The 17,152-nt window shown below is 43.6% G+C and overlaps 1 long non-coding RNA gene across 1 annotated transcript in view; it reads right to left on the reverse strand.

Annotated features, from left to right (window-relative positions):
* LOC134397394 (uncharacterized) overlaps window positions 1-17,152 on the reverse strand; it is a 1,014,583-nt gene that overhangs the window by 229,011 nt on the left and 768,420 nt on the right. The window lies entirely within an intron of this gene.

Below are 17,152 nucleotides of genomic sequence, written 5' to 3' on the forward strand. Positions count from 1 at the left end.
CCAGAGTTGTCAGCTTAATAGGAGCAGACAGAAACCATAATAGGAGCAGCCTCCTGTGTCACCTGCTTCCTGCTGAGTTGGTAGCTGTAGTACCACAACTGGCCTTCTGTAGTGGTGGTGCTGCAGCACAGCTGAGGATAGGCCAGAAGCCAGATGTTGCAGTAGTGTAAGATACTTGGATTTAACTGTTAGTGTTTGTGATTGCTGGTGCCTTATAGCTCTTTATCTGGTCCAGAACTCAAAAGGGAGTTATCAGGAAAGAGGAAAGGGCAGCACTCACACCAGCTACCTTTTACAAGGATGCAAGAAACAAAGAAGGAAGGAAGGAAGGAAGGAAGGAAAGAAGGAAGGAAGGAAGGAAAGAAGGGCCCTGAAGTGTGGAGCTGTATCCATAAGTACATGTTGTCATAAGAACATAAGAAGAGTCTTGCTGGATCAGACCAAGGGTCCATCTAGTCCAGCACTCTGTTCACACATTGGCCAAGCACCCGTCGGCCAGGGACCAACAAAGCATGACATAGTGCAACAGCACCCTCCCACCCATGTTCCCCAGCAACTGGTGTTAGGAGGTTATTGAGGGCCACATTCAGGCAGGAGTTCTTGGATGTTTACCAGTGTGTTTGTGTGGTGGATAAGTATGCAGACACATTGGCCTCAGCTGAGAGATGATCATGTGAGGTTTTGCAAATGTGGCCACACATAAGTATCTCCCATTCCAAAAAGATGACTGGCACCATCAGATTTGGCAGCACTGTATGGCCTCTTTGGGAAAGGAGGTACATGAAATCTGTCCTACTACTTCCCTGCAGAGCTCACAACTCTGACTATATGGTTGGTGGTACACATGTGATGCTGAATGCTGGTTTATGATTTATTAAGAATATTTATATTCCACTTTATCAATTTAACGCTCAGTTCTACCACATAGACATGCCTGTTCACTTCAGTCATTGCATTGTTTTGCCTGCATGAGCTCAAACCAGAAAGCCCGACATCATAGTGCAACACAACATCATGCATCACCATGCTATGGTCCCCTTCCTGATTGGTTGTTTTTGTGTGGCTTGTCTGCATGATGTGATGTTAACTTGCCAATCGCCACATATGGAAGAGAGAAGAAGATGGACTCACAGAATTCTCCTCCTCATGGAGTCAGAGCTGTGGTGATGACCAGGGAACAGCAATGGATGCATTGGATCATTCAAAGGTAAAACTAACTCTATGCATGCATAAAAACAAGGCTGGCCAAAGGCATTTCACTTCCTGAGGTGAAGAGCGAGACAATGGCCTCTCCCATTCCATGTTCAAAAGGTGACAGGACTGGCATATGGATCTGTCTTCAGCACAAATTATGGGACAACATTGTCCACTGAACTTGAAGGCATAGCGAGTGCAGGGTAGACTTCAAAGCACACAGTTTTCTCCTTGGACACCTTGCTGCGGCTTCCCAGCATCTGTGACCGGAGGCAGCTGCCTCATCCTACCTAATGGTAGGGCTGGCCTTGCACAGAAATGGTGTTCTTTAGACACAGACTGCACATGCATCAAAGATCACAACCAATTCCACACTTAATCGCAAATTCGTAATACATTAACACAGGCTCACTACAAAGAAGAGCATTACAAATAGACCAGTTTTGTTCAATGAGCCAACTAATTATGAAATTTAGCTGCCAAGCTAGTTAGCGATTGGGCCTGGGCAATGTAGAAATGTAATAAATAAACAACCCAGCTACCGGGGGGGAAGTGTATTTCAGACGTGGATTTTTCCAGTTACCACTCCTGCTGGCAAAAGCCTGTTCTTCAGTAGAACAAATGTCATGGAGATTGACCGGGACCAACATGAAGAGAGCGCAAGACAGCTCTGCATTATTCATCATCCGCGCAGCACACAATTTAATTCCCAGCAGAAGTTCCTGGACAGCTGCTAGGCTCTGAACAGGCAGACTAGACATGCTCCTTGCAATGTCACCGCCAAATACTGCCAGTCATCTCTTGGTCTTGTCGGGAGAAACGTTAACTATCACCAAAAGAGTCACATCACCATTCTGTTCTGGGGCAGGTTGGGGCAATGATGAATAGGAGTTTATGTTAAAGGTTTGGGTTTGTGTGTATGCAGTCTAAGGCCTTTTCTACACCAGTAGAGAGAGGGAGGGAGGAGGATCTCACGAGATCCTGATCGCGAGATCCTCCCCTTAGTCCACATGCGGGGGCAACATCCCATGAGGAAGGAGGGCATTGCGCCTGCCATTTTTTTAAAGGATCTGAGCACACGAGCGCTTCAACAAAACGTGAGTTGTTGTTTTAAAAAAGCCCCAACCCCGCTCTCCCCCGATTCCTCCTGGCCTGGTTCCTTCCCTCTACTGCTCCTCGCTCCTTGTGGGGAGGAGGAAAGAAGCCGGGACGGGCAGCCACATCTCCTGCAGTCTCAGGACAATCCTGAGACTGCGGGAAAAATTGGATTTTCCCAGGGAGAACTTATCCCTGGGAAAAACCCGTTGTCGTCCCTCTTTCCTCCCGGGAGTCCCTGTGCATCATCTGGACATGCAGGGTCTTGGCCATGACCAGCCCACATTTTCAGGCTGTTGTAGAAACGGCCTGAATAGGTTTCTTTCAGTCCTGTATCCTACATTTGTATTCCATCATTTCCTGTTTTATGCCATTCCAAATATCATAGAACATCACCAATATCTCAGACAACGAATACTTCCAAAATATTTTATTTCAAATAAAATATTAAATGAAGTATATTTAACATACTTATTAAACTATAATTAAACATGCCTCTTAAATAATGTAAACATGTTTTTAAATGTTTTAAAATGATGACCAAAACAACTTTTATGCACTAATAGCTATCCACAGATACCTTTGTTTCTTCCTATCTAATATTTCGATAGACATTTGTGAATTTTCATGCTTTTGTTCGATACATTTGTAAAAAGCTAAAATCATTTCATAGCTCTACAGTTGATTGTGTTGCGCAAAAGCCTTATATCCCAAGAAGTGTTACGAAAATGGAAAGAACCCAATATATTCTTGGGTTCCTCAAAAAATAAATAAATTAGATTAGCTGAGTTTATTTGAGCTGGAATAACTCCAGGTTCTGAAATTCAAATAAAAATACTTTTGACAGAGGAATCCAAGTTTTTCTGTACATTAACCCCAGATTTTGAGGCATTTTATCAACATTTAAGCAGTAACAAACGGTTGCTTATTATGTCCAATTTTATCATCCCTTATTCTCCACATGAAATTGATTGAGATTCACACTACATAAGGGCCAAACCAGATATTACTTTAAATCTAGCAATGTCCCTGATCCCTTCCAATGGGTCCTCTCTCTCTCTCTCTCTCTCTCTCTCTCTCTCTCTCTCTCTCTCTCTCTCTCTCTCTCTCTCTGAATGTACGTGGGTGGGTGGGTGGGTGGGTTTGTATGATTACCCACTTCCAGTTGAGCTACAAACTTGAAATGTGGGACCCTGATAGGTCTTTGTGTACAATGTACCAAAGAAAATCTTAAAACCTGTTTTTGTGTGTGTGTGGTTTAATTATTTTTAAACAATTTAAAACAAATCCTTCGCTGATGCCTACAACTCCCAGCAGCTTTCAAGGAAGCGCCCCTCAGAGGACTTGCAGTCTTCCGAAGGCGTGCTCAGAGGTGTAGGCATTTCAGAGATCTCAGGAGATCCTGGGCGATCGCCCAAGGTCTCTGAAATGGCTACACCTCCCAGCATGCCTTGCCTGGAGTTGCCCGCGTCCACTGAGAGCCACTTCCCGCCACTCCTCGGTGATGCGACTCCTCAAGAGAGCGGCGAGGAGCAGCATCAGCAAAGAGTGGAGGGAAGTAGATTAATGTTATTCAGGGACCTGAGCAATGCCAGGAATATCTGCTATTGAGCTTATAACCTGAGTCAGAACCACTCAGGAACAGACTATAAACAAGGCTCAAAGGGAAAGAAAGATTAACTATCAGCACCTGTAGTAAACAATCAAGTGCATTAATAAACATCAAGGCATATTTCATTTCATCCTTCACATTGATATCACATTAATATTGCTGGTTGTTCATTGTGGTTTTGAATGAGGTGTCATCTGCATCGCAACACGTACCTAGAAGTTCGCTCAGTAAAGGAGAAGAACCAATGCGTTGAATCCAGAAGAAGATGAGCACAACTCCACTAGATGATATTTACGGCTCCTACTCCGCCATGCAGCTCTATGCGACCCCTATGCGGCAGGTTAAGACTTTTTTTTTAAACAAAGCCTTTGATGGCTAAATCCACCAGCCTGCACACTGTCTTGTTTTAATTGACTTTTATTGTTTTAAAATTGGTTTTAACATATTAATGGTTTAATTTGTTTTTGAACTGTATATTTATTCTATTTTATATGTATGATTGTATCTGTAGGCCACCCTGAGATCCCTGTGATATAAGGCAGGATAAAAATGTTTAAATAAATAAATAAATAAATAAATAAATAAATAAATAAATAAATAACAACATGTATATCGTAAAAGTTCAAAAGCAACATGCTTTGAATATGACTATAGACATCTTATGTCTATATAGTCAAGGGTCCACGTAATTAAACAGTTCAAAAGGTCTATGATGAATTCACTGATGGCCCCCTCTCCCCCTTTACAGCTCCTGCTCCTCTTCCACCTTGGTGGTCTCAGAGTTCTCCCAATGTTCTGGCAGCCTTCTTGCTTCTAATGTATGTTTTAACATTCCTTAGCTGGTCACTCCTTGGATTCTTGGCTTGTCTGCTGTTGTAAGATGCCAAAATATATGTTCCCATCGTTGCCTCCTCGCTCTGCTTTCCCGCCGTTTGGATAACCTTTACATCTCAAAAAAAGGAAAAAAAAAGACTTTACTATTGCTGTGCTTGCATTCTTTCTTCCCCACAGGCATTTACATCACCTTATCTCGAGTGCCTCTTTCTTTGGTCATGCTTTCTTTTGGGCTTCATCACATTTCCTTTGATCTGAATATTACCTTTGATCATATTACTGCGTTTACTTTTTAATGTGCCGGTGGGGTTTGTGAGCATTTTGCTTTATCAACAGGCCCTTCTAGGACCTTTAAGAAAGAAAAGAAAAAAGAGGTAGTGATTCTGGGCTTCATGCCAGGATTGTAAGGGTTAAAACACTTCTAAATTGCCGTGTTTGGGGGCTGTCCGGCAGTTCAAGATATCAGTGGAACGGAACTAGCAGCTCACGGAAAATCTTGTTGCTTTCACACTTAGGCCTTAGCTAGACGGGGCAAAATCCCGGGGCATTCTCCGGGATCGTCCCTGTGCGTTCACATGACGTGCAGGGGATCCTGGGATCAGGGAGGGATGATCCCTCCCTTGTCCTGGGATCTCACCCTACCCTTTGAGCCTGGTTTTTCCAACCGAGACTGCGGAATGTGTGGTTGGGCGTCGCAGTTTGTCCTGGTTCCTCGCGAGGAGTTGGGACCCGTGCACGCAGAGCTCCTCAGGAGCACTGCGCCCATCGAGGGTGGGGGGAGCGGGGAATATATATATATATATATATATATATATATATATATATATATTGTCCATGAGCTCTAGTGCGCATCTTCCCCTTTAAGAAAAAAACCAAAATGGCGGGTGCGACTCCTCTCCCTCTGAGGTCTTCGCACACCACGTGTGAACAGAGGGGGAGATCTCGCCATAAAAATATCGCGAGATCTTCACCCCTCTGTCCCGCTAGATCGGTAGGTCTAGCTAAGGCCTTAGATCCCATCCTTCCTTGTCAGCCCACTGCATCCCAGTGTTCTCTGTCTTGCCCTCCCTTTTTATTTCCAGACCTGATTTGTGGTGATTGAAAAATAAAAAAATAAACCTCAATTATATCACCAAGGCAAGCAAAGCACCATTGAGGCTTTGCGGGATGACTGAGCTTTAATTTAAAAGCCCTCGCTTTCAAATGCTGTTCCTTTTTTTTTTTTTTTTGCTTCCTGTCAAACATGGCAACTAGAAAGATATGAACGTAGCTGTGGAGGCTGGTGGCTCCAATGTCAGTGGGGCAGTAATTCCGCTCTGGGTTTTAGTCAGAACCAGTCAGAACTTTAAAGCAGCTATTGGAGGTGCTTCACTATCTAAGGTGCTTCCTTTAGAGTTCTGACTGGTTCTGATTGGAGCGGATTCACAGCCCCACTGACATCGGAGCCACCAGCCTCCACTAGAAGAAAGTATAAGGTTTTAAATCCAATGTCCAGGTAAATGTGTGTGTCTGTGTGGTGGAGCAATGGTGTAGTGGAGTTAGAGCTCACAGGGGCACAGCACTGGCACTTTTTGATGAGCAGGGATGCGAACATCACCCACCCCCCTTCCAGAATTCCCTGCTGTCTCTGAGCTTAGCTGCAATCCTTGCAACAGCCACTGGGGAACATGATTCTCCCAGCAACAATATATCGTTGGCTGATCTTGAGTTGGTAATGAAGACCTATTTGCTTGGCAAAAGGCTGGCTCCTGGTAGAGATGAAAGCTGCTAGAATGGGATCATTGATACGGATCCACACAGCTGCCTGCTTTATTTATTTATTTATTTATTTATTTATTTATTTATTAATGGACAACCATCTGTCAGGGATGCTTTAGGGTGGATTCCTGCATTGAGCAGGGGGTTGGACTCGATGGCCTTGTAGGCCCCTTCCAACTCTGCTATTCTATGATTCTATGATTTCTATACTGCCCAATAGCTAAGGGCCTCCTGGCAATGCACAAAAAACCATAAAAATACAATAAGTATACAATACATGAAAAGCTAAAAGGTAAAAATATTTTTAAAATTTAAATTAATATTAAATTAAATTAATTTAAATTAATGTTTTTTAGAAATATATATTGTATTTTATATCATGCTTTTATATTTATTTATTTATTTATTTATTTATTACATTTATATACCGCCCCATAGCCGAAGCTCTGGGCAGTTTTATACGTTTTATACTGTGTTTTATACATTGAATGGCTTTAATTTTTGTGAACCGCCCAGAGAGCTTCAGCTATTGGGTGGTATAAAAATGCTCTCTTGCTCTCTCTCTCTCTCTCTCTCTCTCTCTCTCTCTTAAAGGTGCAAAATAAAATCAGATAAATTACAGTCCAGGGAAAGCCTGATGAAGAGGTACGTTTTTAGAAGGCGTATAAAAGCTATTACATTTTCCGCCTCCCGAACTGTATGAGGGAGGGTTTTCCAGAGGGTGGGTGCTGCTACACAGAAGGCCGGCCATCAAGGTTCTTCATGGTGACATTCCGTCCATTTCGGAAAGGCCAGCAGGGCCTCCTCTGAAAATCATAGCTGTCATCTGGGTATATGTATATAAGGGGAGGCGGTCTGCTAGTTATGCTGGTCCCAAGCTGTTTAGGGCTTTGTAGGATAACAACATAACCTTGTATGTGGCTCGGTAGCTAACTGGCAGCAAGGGCAGTTCTTTTATATGAGCAGAGCTAGGTGTCCGCGTGAGCACCCTAGCTGTGGCTATGGGGGGTTGTCATAATGAGCATCTGCACATCAAAACTGACCACACCACCAGTGGGTTGGAGCATTGTTTTAGTTTCTGAAATGAACAGACCAATCTTCTGAGGAGGGACTGCCACTTCCTAAGCCCTGATGGGTTTCCGCTAGCCAGGGCAGAAGGTAGTGGTGGCTTTTTCCTTCCCCCCACTCCCAACCCAGTGATCCTTTTTAAAGGGTTTTTTTTTAAAATTCTGTAGCTTGGTGGACTTTCTTTCCCTTTTTCTGCCATTACTAGGGGTTTGTCAGGGGAATGACAAGGCTTTAGAAGCAGTGGATCCAAGACCTCCCCTGACACATCCCTTCCCTCCGCTACTGGAGCAGTCGACAGAGCAGCGATGACTGCAGAACTTCTTGTTTCTGCAGTAGTGCAGGATCCGATATGAACATTAGAAAAGCCCTGCTGGATCAGACTGAGGGTCCATCTAGTCCAGCATTCTATTCACACAGTGGCCAAGCAGCGTCGACCAGGGACCCACAAGCAGGACATGAATGCAACAGCATCCTCTAGCCCATGTTCCTCAGCAACTGGTGTACATAGGCTGATGATGGACTTCTTTTTCAGGGGAGAGGACATCCCAATGGCAGAAGGGAGTTCCCCAACCTACAATGGCCCTTCAGCCACCCTCCCTGGGAGCCTAGAAGTGCTCTCTAAATTCAAACAAGTTTTGGTTTTCTTTCAACTATGCCCTGCATGTAACAATGAACAAATGTATGAAATCCATGGAATTAAAAATGAAGGATCAACGGTGGCGATGATGTAACAGGGAATTTATGTGAACTTGCAAATGCATGGGATGATCGGATCAATGAGGATTTCTTTTTGTTTGGACCTGTAATGTTCATGGGGAGAAAACATCTAGAACTCATATTTAAAAAAACCCAAAACAGGTGGGTGAATCCATAACTTGGGAAAATATGAACTTATACATAGTTATTGTAGACAGCTGGAGGAAGAATGTCAGTGATCGAGTGCCATATAGCTTTTGTTATGCGATGACATTCCTTTCCAATAGGCAGCTGTTATTCATCATTTATGCCCATGATTGTCAAACCATACAAAGTAGAATTCAATGTAAATTGATATTATAAACTTGAGGCTATAGTTTTGGTGAGCCCGCTATTCATTCTTTCTCATAAGTGAAATGAAATTTTATTGTCTGCAGGATATTAATGAGAATGCAGAATATAATGACTGTAAAAGGCATGTCTGCACTGCAGATTTAAACTGCTTTTAAGCCTGCTTACCTCTCGTAGCCTTCAACCCATGAGCCCAGGGATCTGCAGTTCTGTAAAATGTCTCAGAAATAGTACACATTTGTGCAACAACATGGACTTTCTTTAAAAAGGGGGTGGGCAACTTTGGACCAGAGGTGGCCCTCAGACTAATTTCCTGTGGCCCTCAGACTAATTTCAAAGACCTTCTGCATCCTATCAGTTCAGACCTCTGGCATAAGTGATCTGTCCCTTCCATGGCAGCCTGATGCATGGAATGAAAGATGGAGAGAGAGAGAAAGGGATAGCCAAAAAAGAAGAAAAAAAGAATAGGGTTGACCCATCCACTTTTGGCTCTGGCCCTGCCCTCTACTGGCTTCTCCCTGCTCACCACCAACATGTGGTCCCTGACAGATTACCCATGGAGGAATGTGGCCCTCGACAGCAAAAGGTTGCCTATCCTTGTCTTTAAGGTTTAATAAATTACCATTAGCTTCATTTGGGATTGGTGCTAATGCCAGCGCAAACAGGGCCAAAGCCTCATTGTGGCTTTCTCAGCCTGCTGCCTAGGGTCTACCTTTGCTGGCACTTCTGTGATGGGTACTGGCAACTTCCCTTGTCCAGACAGGATTGAAGAGACGTCTGCGAGTTATGAGTGGTTCTATGAGCCTGTGGCATTAAGCTTAGTGTTGGGGAGTCAAGATATGAGAATGGTAGGTGTCTTCAGGGGTGGATACAGTACCGCCTCTTTAAGAATGGCAGGCACCACTCCCTCAAGCAAAGAAGCATTTACCACACCCAGACTCACACAGTCAGCCCCATCCCCAGGTTGCTCGAACCAGCCAATATAGGCAGGCGTTAATAATCTACACCCTAATCTACATCAAGCAGGAAACTGCACTATGAAAACGGTATATAAGAGGCAGGAGCCACACTACTGCTTTATAGTGGTATTGAAGTGCACTGACAACTGTTGGGGCTCATTGACACATACCATATACCGCTTTCATACTGCTTTCATAGTTCTGAATCTGTACCAACACCTTGTCTACATCCCCAGGACTCAAAAGCTAAAACTGACCCTATAGATCTAAACCAGATGGTACACTGGATACATTGACTGAATCTGCAACAACAACGGGGTCATGGTCATTGCAAAGACAAGCAACTTTACTTTCAAAGCACCTAGCCAACAGCAAGACTGCATGCATTCTAACACCCCATTCACCAGAGTAGATGTTATCAAACTTCAAACCACATGGAATAACACTGCTTGCTGGCTACTAGAAAATGCAGTGGAGGCAGCAAAGCCTTCTTTGCTACCCTTCTCTCACCACACAAGTTCAGTAGTCCGCAGCCCAAGACTTTTGCTATTTGCGCTCACGCCATCATCCAACCTGTTTCATTGTCCTCAGATCTCCAGAATACCAAGGAGCAATGAGCCCTCCTCCCAACTGAAGAAGGCCCTCAGGAGCAACTGAGTCCACAGCTAGACCTAAGGTTTATCCTGGGATCATCCAGGGTTCACCCCTGCCTGAGCACTGGATCCCCTGTGTGTCACCTAGATGAACAGGTTTGACCCCTGGATGATCCAGGGATAAACCTTAGGTCTAGCTATGGCCTGAGCCTCAACAGAAGCACCAGCTCTATCTACCAGAAACTGCCCTAGAGCATTCAGGAATTCCTCATAATCCATAAGTCCCAGGGTGGGGTGGGGAGTCTGGGGTAAGGGCAATTGTCATTGTCTGGTGATGTCAAACCTCACCAATGTGTAACTGACTGTGACAATGTGAAACTTTCTGATGTTACGTTTTCTTAGGCCTTAGCTAGACCTAAGGTTTTTCCCGGGATTGTCCAGGGGTCATCCCTGTTCATCTAGGTGACACATAGGGGATCCCGGGAGCAGGCAGGGACAATCCCGGGACGATCCCAGGATAAACCTTAGGTCTAGCTAAGGCCTTAGAGCCAAAGAACTGGACATTGTCTGAAGTTTTTACGTTGAGCTAAAAAGTGATTTCCTGGCTTTTGTACAGTTTTTCTGGCATTGTAAAGGCTGGAAGGCCTCTCCTAAGGTTTAGCTACTGGCAGTATGTGCTTCAAAGTACAATGTGGAGGTATTTGGGGTACTTTTGACTCCACCCCTTTTGCTTTTGGCCTGCCCCCTTTGCCTTTGGGTCTGCCCACCACTGCAATGTGCCCTGCGAGAGCTTCTCCGGAATCAGATTTGGCCCTTGGACTGAAAGAGGTTCCCCACCTGTGTCGTAGAGGGAGCTGGCAAGCCTTAAGACTGGCTAGCTCTTCCAAGTTAACCTTGGTCCTGGATCCAAAAAGTCTGTCGTCCAGCCCATGACATGTTTGACCCATGTTGGATGAGATTGGAGTCAAGCAACAAAATGGACGCGGTAGAAGCTCTGCACGCAAGACCTTCATTAGCACAGCACCAAGGGAAGATTGCATTGTGAAAACCTATTGGGAGAAAACGCCGTGCAAACAACTGCAATAAATACACTTTCTAAGCGCAAGTGACATTGTAATGCCTTAAATGCATTTGAAATGGAACATTTTGAAAAGGCAACATTCCAATATGTTCTGAGAATAATATAAAGACCTTAGGCTATAATCAACCAAACAAGGATTATGGTGACAATATAATTATCCCATGAGTCACTTGAGACCCTTCGCATACATTTTTTTGGGTGTGGAGCATGGTTGATTCTCAGAACTTTCCATCATATGAGGTTACGCTAATCTTTTAATATGTTCAGTTCTTCTTTTTTCTTTTTGCTTCTGTAGTCTATTTAGCTGTTCCATTCAAAAGACAACACAGTGGCATTTGTCTAGACTTTTCATCTGGAAAAGCAGGTCTTTGCTTGAAAGTGATTGCTATTTCCTGTATTTCACTGCAATGCAACATTCTAGAGGCTAAATCAAACAAGCTTCCCTGTTAAAATCGTAGGAGGCCCCACTGTCTACAAGGAAAACATTGGGCTGGGCAGAAGAGAGACTAAGGCCATAACTAGATGGGGCAAAATCCCAGAGTGATCCCCAGGATCATCCCTGTGGGTCCACATGATGCACAGGGGATCCCGGGATCAGGGGGATCATCCCTCCCTTACCCCAGGATCTCGCCCTACCCTTTAGGCTTGGTTTTTCCGTGGTCTCAGCCTAAGCCCGAGACTGTGGAATGTGTGGCCGGGCGCCATGGTGAGGAGCCCTGACCTGTGCATGGGGCGCAGAGCTCCTCAGGAGCTTTGCACCCATCGGGGGTGGTGAGTAGGGAAAGTAATTATTTTTAAAAAAAATCACTTACCTTTTGTGCACAAGTGTTTGTGCACTGCTGTTCCTTTAACAACAACAAAAAGGGTGGGCGTGACACCTCTCCGTCTGAGGTTGTTGCGGCGTGTGAACTGAGGCAGAGATCTTGCGATGAAAAACTTGTGAGATCTTCACCCCTCCATCCTGCTAGACCTAGCTAAGGCCTAAGGCCTAATCTACACCAAGCAGGATATTGTACTATGAAAACAGCATGAAAGCAGTATATAAAAGGCAGGAGCCGCACTACTGCCTTATAGTGGTATTGAAGAGCACTGACAACTGTTAGGGCCCATTGACATATACCATATACTGCTTTCATGCCGCCATATCCTGCTTGGTGTGGCTCCTGCCTTTTATATACCGCTTTCATACTGCTTTCATAATGGAATATCCTGCTTGGTGTAGATGAGGCCTAAGCCTGAAAGGAGGAAGGAATAGTAAAAAAGATTGAAACAAGGGACAAACTACATGTTACACCCAAACAGATGTCATGGGAGCTTGACAACTCTTTTTTCTTTGGATAAAAGTTGCTCCAGAAGAGGGCAACCGATAGCTGGCAAAAGGCTTAACCTCACACTCTGGTGATCCTACCTGGACAGAGATAGCCTTCCAACAGCTATTCTCCCCTAGTAAGCCCCTATTTAGATCATTTTCACATGTTTTATGTGGGGCTACCCTTGTAAATGGTCTAGAAACATCAGTTAGTCCAGAATATGGTGGTGAGCTGTTAACTGGGACTAAATGATATTTATTTTATTTTATTTATTTAAAACATTTCTTCGCTGCCTTTCAGGGCAGAAGCCCTCACAAGGCAGCTTACAACAATAAAATACATTAAATACAACAATAAAATACTGCATTTTATTGCAGTTTAAACAATAAAAATTAACATTGAAATAGTCAAGAACAACAGTGGCAATGTTTATATTATGCCAGTACTTCTCTATCTGCAATGGTTGCCAGTCCATTTCCGGACCCAATTAGAAGTGCTTGTTTTAATTTTTGAAGCCCTAAGTGGCTTGGGGCCAGGTTACCTAAGGAATGTCTCCTTCCATATTTACCTAACCGGCCTATGAGATCATCACCTAATGCCCTCCTCCGGATACCCCTGACAAAGAAAGTGAGGTAAGTGAGGGACTTTTCAGTGGTAGCACCCCATTTGTAGAATATTCTCCCTAGAGAAGGTCACTTGGCACATACAAAACATAGTCTTTCTGGTGCCAAGAAAAACATTTCTTCCGGTGCCGCCACCAGAAATGAAAGGGAGTAGGCCATGCGATTTTAATTTATCGTGCGGCCTACTCCCTTTCATTTCCAGCTGCGGCACTGGAAGCTGCCAGAAGAAAGATGGCAGTGGTGGGCCCAGGTAAGCTTCCCTCCCCCCTTCCCCACTTACCTGAGTCTGCGCCGGTGTATGGTGGACGTAGGTAAGTGGGGAAGGGGGGGTTCCCTGGTGCCTCCGCCGTCCGCGGCGGCGGAGGCAACAGGTAAGTGGGGAGAGTTTTCTGGGTGGATCGGGGGGTCCCTGCACAACCCTACTGGATACCTGAAGCCCAGAAGGAAAAAGAGGGAGTGTCACAAAAGAATGTGGTAGCGTGGTGCTGGCAACACTCAGCAGTGTTGAAAATGTCCCCCCCCCCAATACACACACTCACTGTCTTGCGTGGCACCTCCACCCAAGTGTGGGCTCAGCTCACTGTACGCATCAGCACCAACCACAGAAACAAACAGCAAAATAGTATTAGATATTAGCTCCATCCCTGACTGACCAGAGTCCACTGGCTACTACTTTCTGACCCAACTTCCCAGCTCTGTCCTTTGGTGCTTTCTCGAATTCTTGAGATCAGCCCTCCCTAAGACAAAGCATGTTTGCTTTGAAGGCTGAGGCTGTCCATAAAGAACACAGACCAAGCCCTATGAGTTCGACAGCTCTTAACCATCTAACCTTGTCTTCAACCTTTCAGAAACAGAAGAACATCTTTTAATGGCCTGGTTTATAGTTATTACCTTTTAATTTCCTTATATTTCCTGCTTCTGGCACTGAGAAAACTAAAGAGCCTGTGTGTGTATCCCCTCCCACCACAAGTGCTCCTATCTCCCTTGACTCATCATCTTTAAAGGAATAATAATAATAATAATAATAATAATAATAATAATAATAATAATAATAATAATAATAATAATATCCTGTTTAGCTCCTTTCCTCATAAGGCCCTCAGGCCAAAGCATTTTTGTTGCCCTGTTTTTGACCTTCACTCTCCCCCCCCCTCCACATTTATTTGGCTAAGTCCTTTTTTTAGAGCATCATTATCAGGAATGTAGTAGCACAACGAAGATGTTATGGGGTCATAGGTCCTTCAGTGGAAGGGGTCTGTGATACTAAGAACCAAAAGTGACATGTTGGGGGAGATACGTGATTGGATCTCCCTCTACATTTTTTTAAAGTACTTTAAAAAAGCTGCAGGGCTCCAATATTGAATGTGGTAACAGTACAAGTGGAAAGGGTAGGGAGTATTTAACCAGTGAAGACTGGTGACTCTGATTTCAGCAGGGCAATGGTTCCATTCTGAGTTTCAGTCAGAACCAGCCAGAGCCCCTTACCCCAAAAAGAGGTCCAGCACCTTGGATAGCTCCTTTAGAGTTCTGGATGTTTCTGACTGAAATCCAGAATAGATTCACAGCCCCACCAAAATTGGTGCCACCAGCCACCGCTGTATTTAACCTTTCCCTTCACACCATTTTCATTCATTCAAATTACTCCCCACCCCCTATCTAACAAGAGCAAATTCATAGGGCTGCTATCCCAGGTAGTGATTACTAAGTTCTAGCCTATTACCTTTAGGGGTGACATAAGCAAATGGGAACATAATACTAAATGGGAGCATAATACCATTATAATAGTAGAACCCAGGATCATCCCATAAAGCTGATTGTTGGGAGATTCAGAACAGAGAAAAGGAAGTACTTCTTCACACACTGCATAGGAATTTGCTACCGCAGGACGTAGTAATGGCCAATTCATAGAGGGGAAGGTTATCAATATCTACTAGTCCAGATGGCTTTATGCTCTCTCCTGTATCAGAGGCAATATGCCTATGTACACCAGAAGACTTTCCCATCCCTAATTGAGGAAGGGAGATGGGTTATAGCACCAACAGAATGTCTGACCTCACAGCCAGGAAACCAAATTATCCTATGCCCTTCCTGACACTGTCTTGGGGGCATAGGATTGCTCCCTAAATCCTTCTAAATTGATTACAGGGTAACCAACTATCTATGAAGAGGTCTGATGATTCTTATCCTTTTTCTAGTGAACTTAATGAAAACAATGTAAAAATGCTTCTGGATATTTTGAACTCATTCTCCATCAACTAACAAAAATATATAACCCTCCTCATGAACTTCCAAAATTTAGCAGAATGTGAAATGCATTCAAAGGATATAATTCTTTTTTATTAAAGTCTCCAGGTAATAGCAATAACTCTATGACAATTGTCTTCATTTTCAATAACCATGTTGATTTCAACGTATTACAGCCCATGGGTTAAGTCCTATGTAAATTAGATACATTGAAATAAATAGGACTTAAGTTAGTTATCTCATTCATTTCAATGAATCTACTCTATGTAGGATTAACATTGGATACTATCCCAGCTCTGCACATTTTGAATGAATTGTTCACAACCCACTGTTGATATCTGAGAACATGTTTCATATTCTTTACCTGAAACACAACTAGAGCTGAAATTGAAAAGCTTGTAGATAATATTTTCATTATTTGAATGGGCCATGCATCAGATCTTCAGGTTTACATGAGGAATAGTTGAGAATTTATTGCTCCATTTTTTTCTCCACTTCATTTCCTTGCAAATAAGTTGTTTGATGATGTAATTTCATCTTCCCTGCTCTGGAATAGTGATGACAGGGTTCACACCAAATGGAGGTGCAAGCTAAGGGTTAATTTGCTCCTGGAATTTTTGAAGCAGTTAGCAGGTGCTATATGAAGGGTCATTTAGGTAGCAGAGCTGATTCATGGGTCTGGTTGCATCAGAGGGCCTTGGGTACAAACGGGTCAAAAGGTAGGGGTGCGCGTGGAACGTTGCCTAGAAGCCAGGTGGAGCCAAATAGTTTCTCTTTCAGCGTGGGTTTCTTCTATATAATCCTAGCACCTTCACTATGTTCTGTAGTAGTGGTGGTTTCATTCTATTAGATGCCTGGCCTGATTTGCTCTATTGCTTTATACTTCTGACTGCTTAGCCAAGGGACTATTTGTTTATGACTCAGTGAAGTTTCTGAAACTTCTAGATTCAGTCTGTTTTATTTGGCCACTTCTGCTAACAACCTGATTTTCATGTGGCCAGCTGTTAAACCATGTTGCTGGATACATGCCAATGAGAACTTTTCTTGCAAACTGTACAATGCAGATGGCATTGTGCACATTAAATGGCCTTGGGGAAAGGGGCATAGGTCAGTGATAAAGTGCATGCCAGAGGTTCCAGGTCCCATCCCTGGTATACCCACATAAGGGTGAGGAACATGCCTGCCTGAAAACCCAGAGAGCTGCAAATAATACTGAGTTAGTCAGTGCAGAGTTAAATGGCCCAATTGTCTGAGATGGTAAAGCACTTCCTGTGTCCTAAAATAGTGGCTCAGGGGACCTGCATATGTTTACAATTAAGGAACAGGGTGTCTGTGAAAACATATGCTGTTCAAGAATTTGTTTTCAGTACCAAAACGAAGCTCACGTTCCTTTCATACACATACACACTTCCCTTATTTCTAATAAGCTTTCCTTCATTCCAGCAGCCTAATTTAGAACACACACACACACAAACACACACACAAAAAACTTTATTGTGTATATCCATAGGCCTTTACAATGTATACAAATGTTAAAAAGAGACTTTTCCCAATCCAAAATTTGATTTAAATAAAAATTACAAACTCAACAAAGCTGTTAAGAACAAACTGTGCTTGCCATCTGCTAGGAAGGTTGACCGCTCAAATCTAAAAAGATAAGATTTATTGTATATCATATTCCTTGATCTGGTGGGACCGCAGATTGTCACTTTTGTGAAACAGCTGGCCAATCTA

The sequence above is a fragment of the Elgaria multicarinata genome, chromosome 4 (genome assembly GCF_023053635.1).
Source record: "Elgaria multicarinata webbii isolate HBS135686 ecotype San Diego chromosome 4, rElgMul1.1.pri, whole genome shotgun sequence".
NCBI lineage: Eukaryota > Metazoa > Chordata > Lepidosauria > Squamata > Anguidae > Elgaria > Elgaria multicarinata.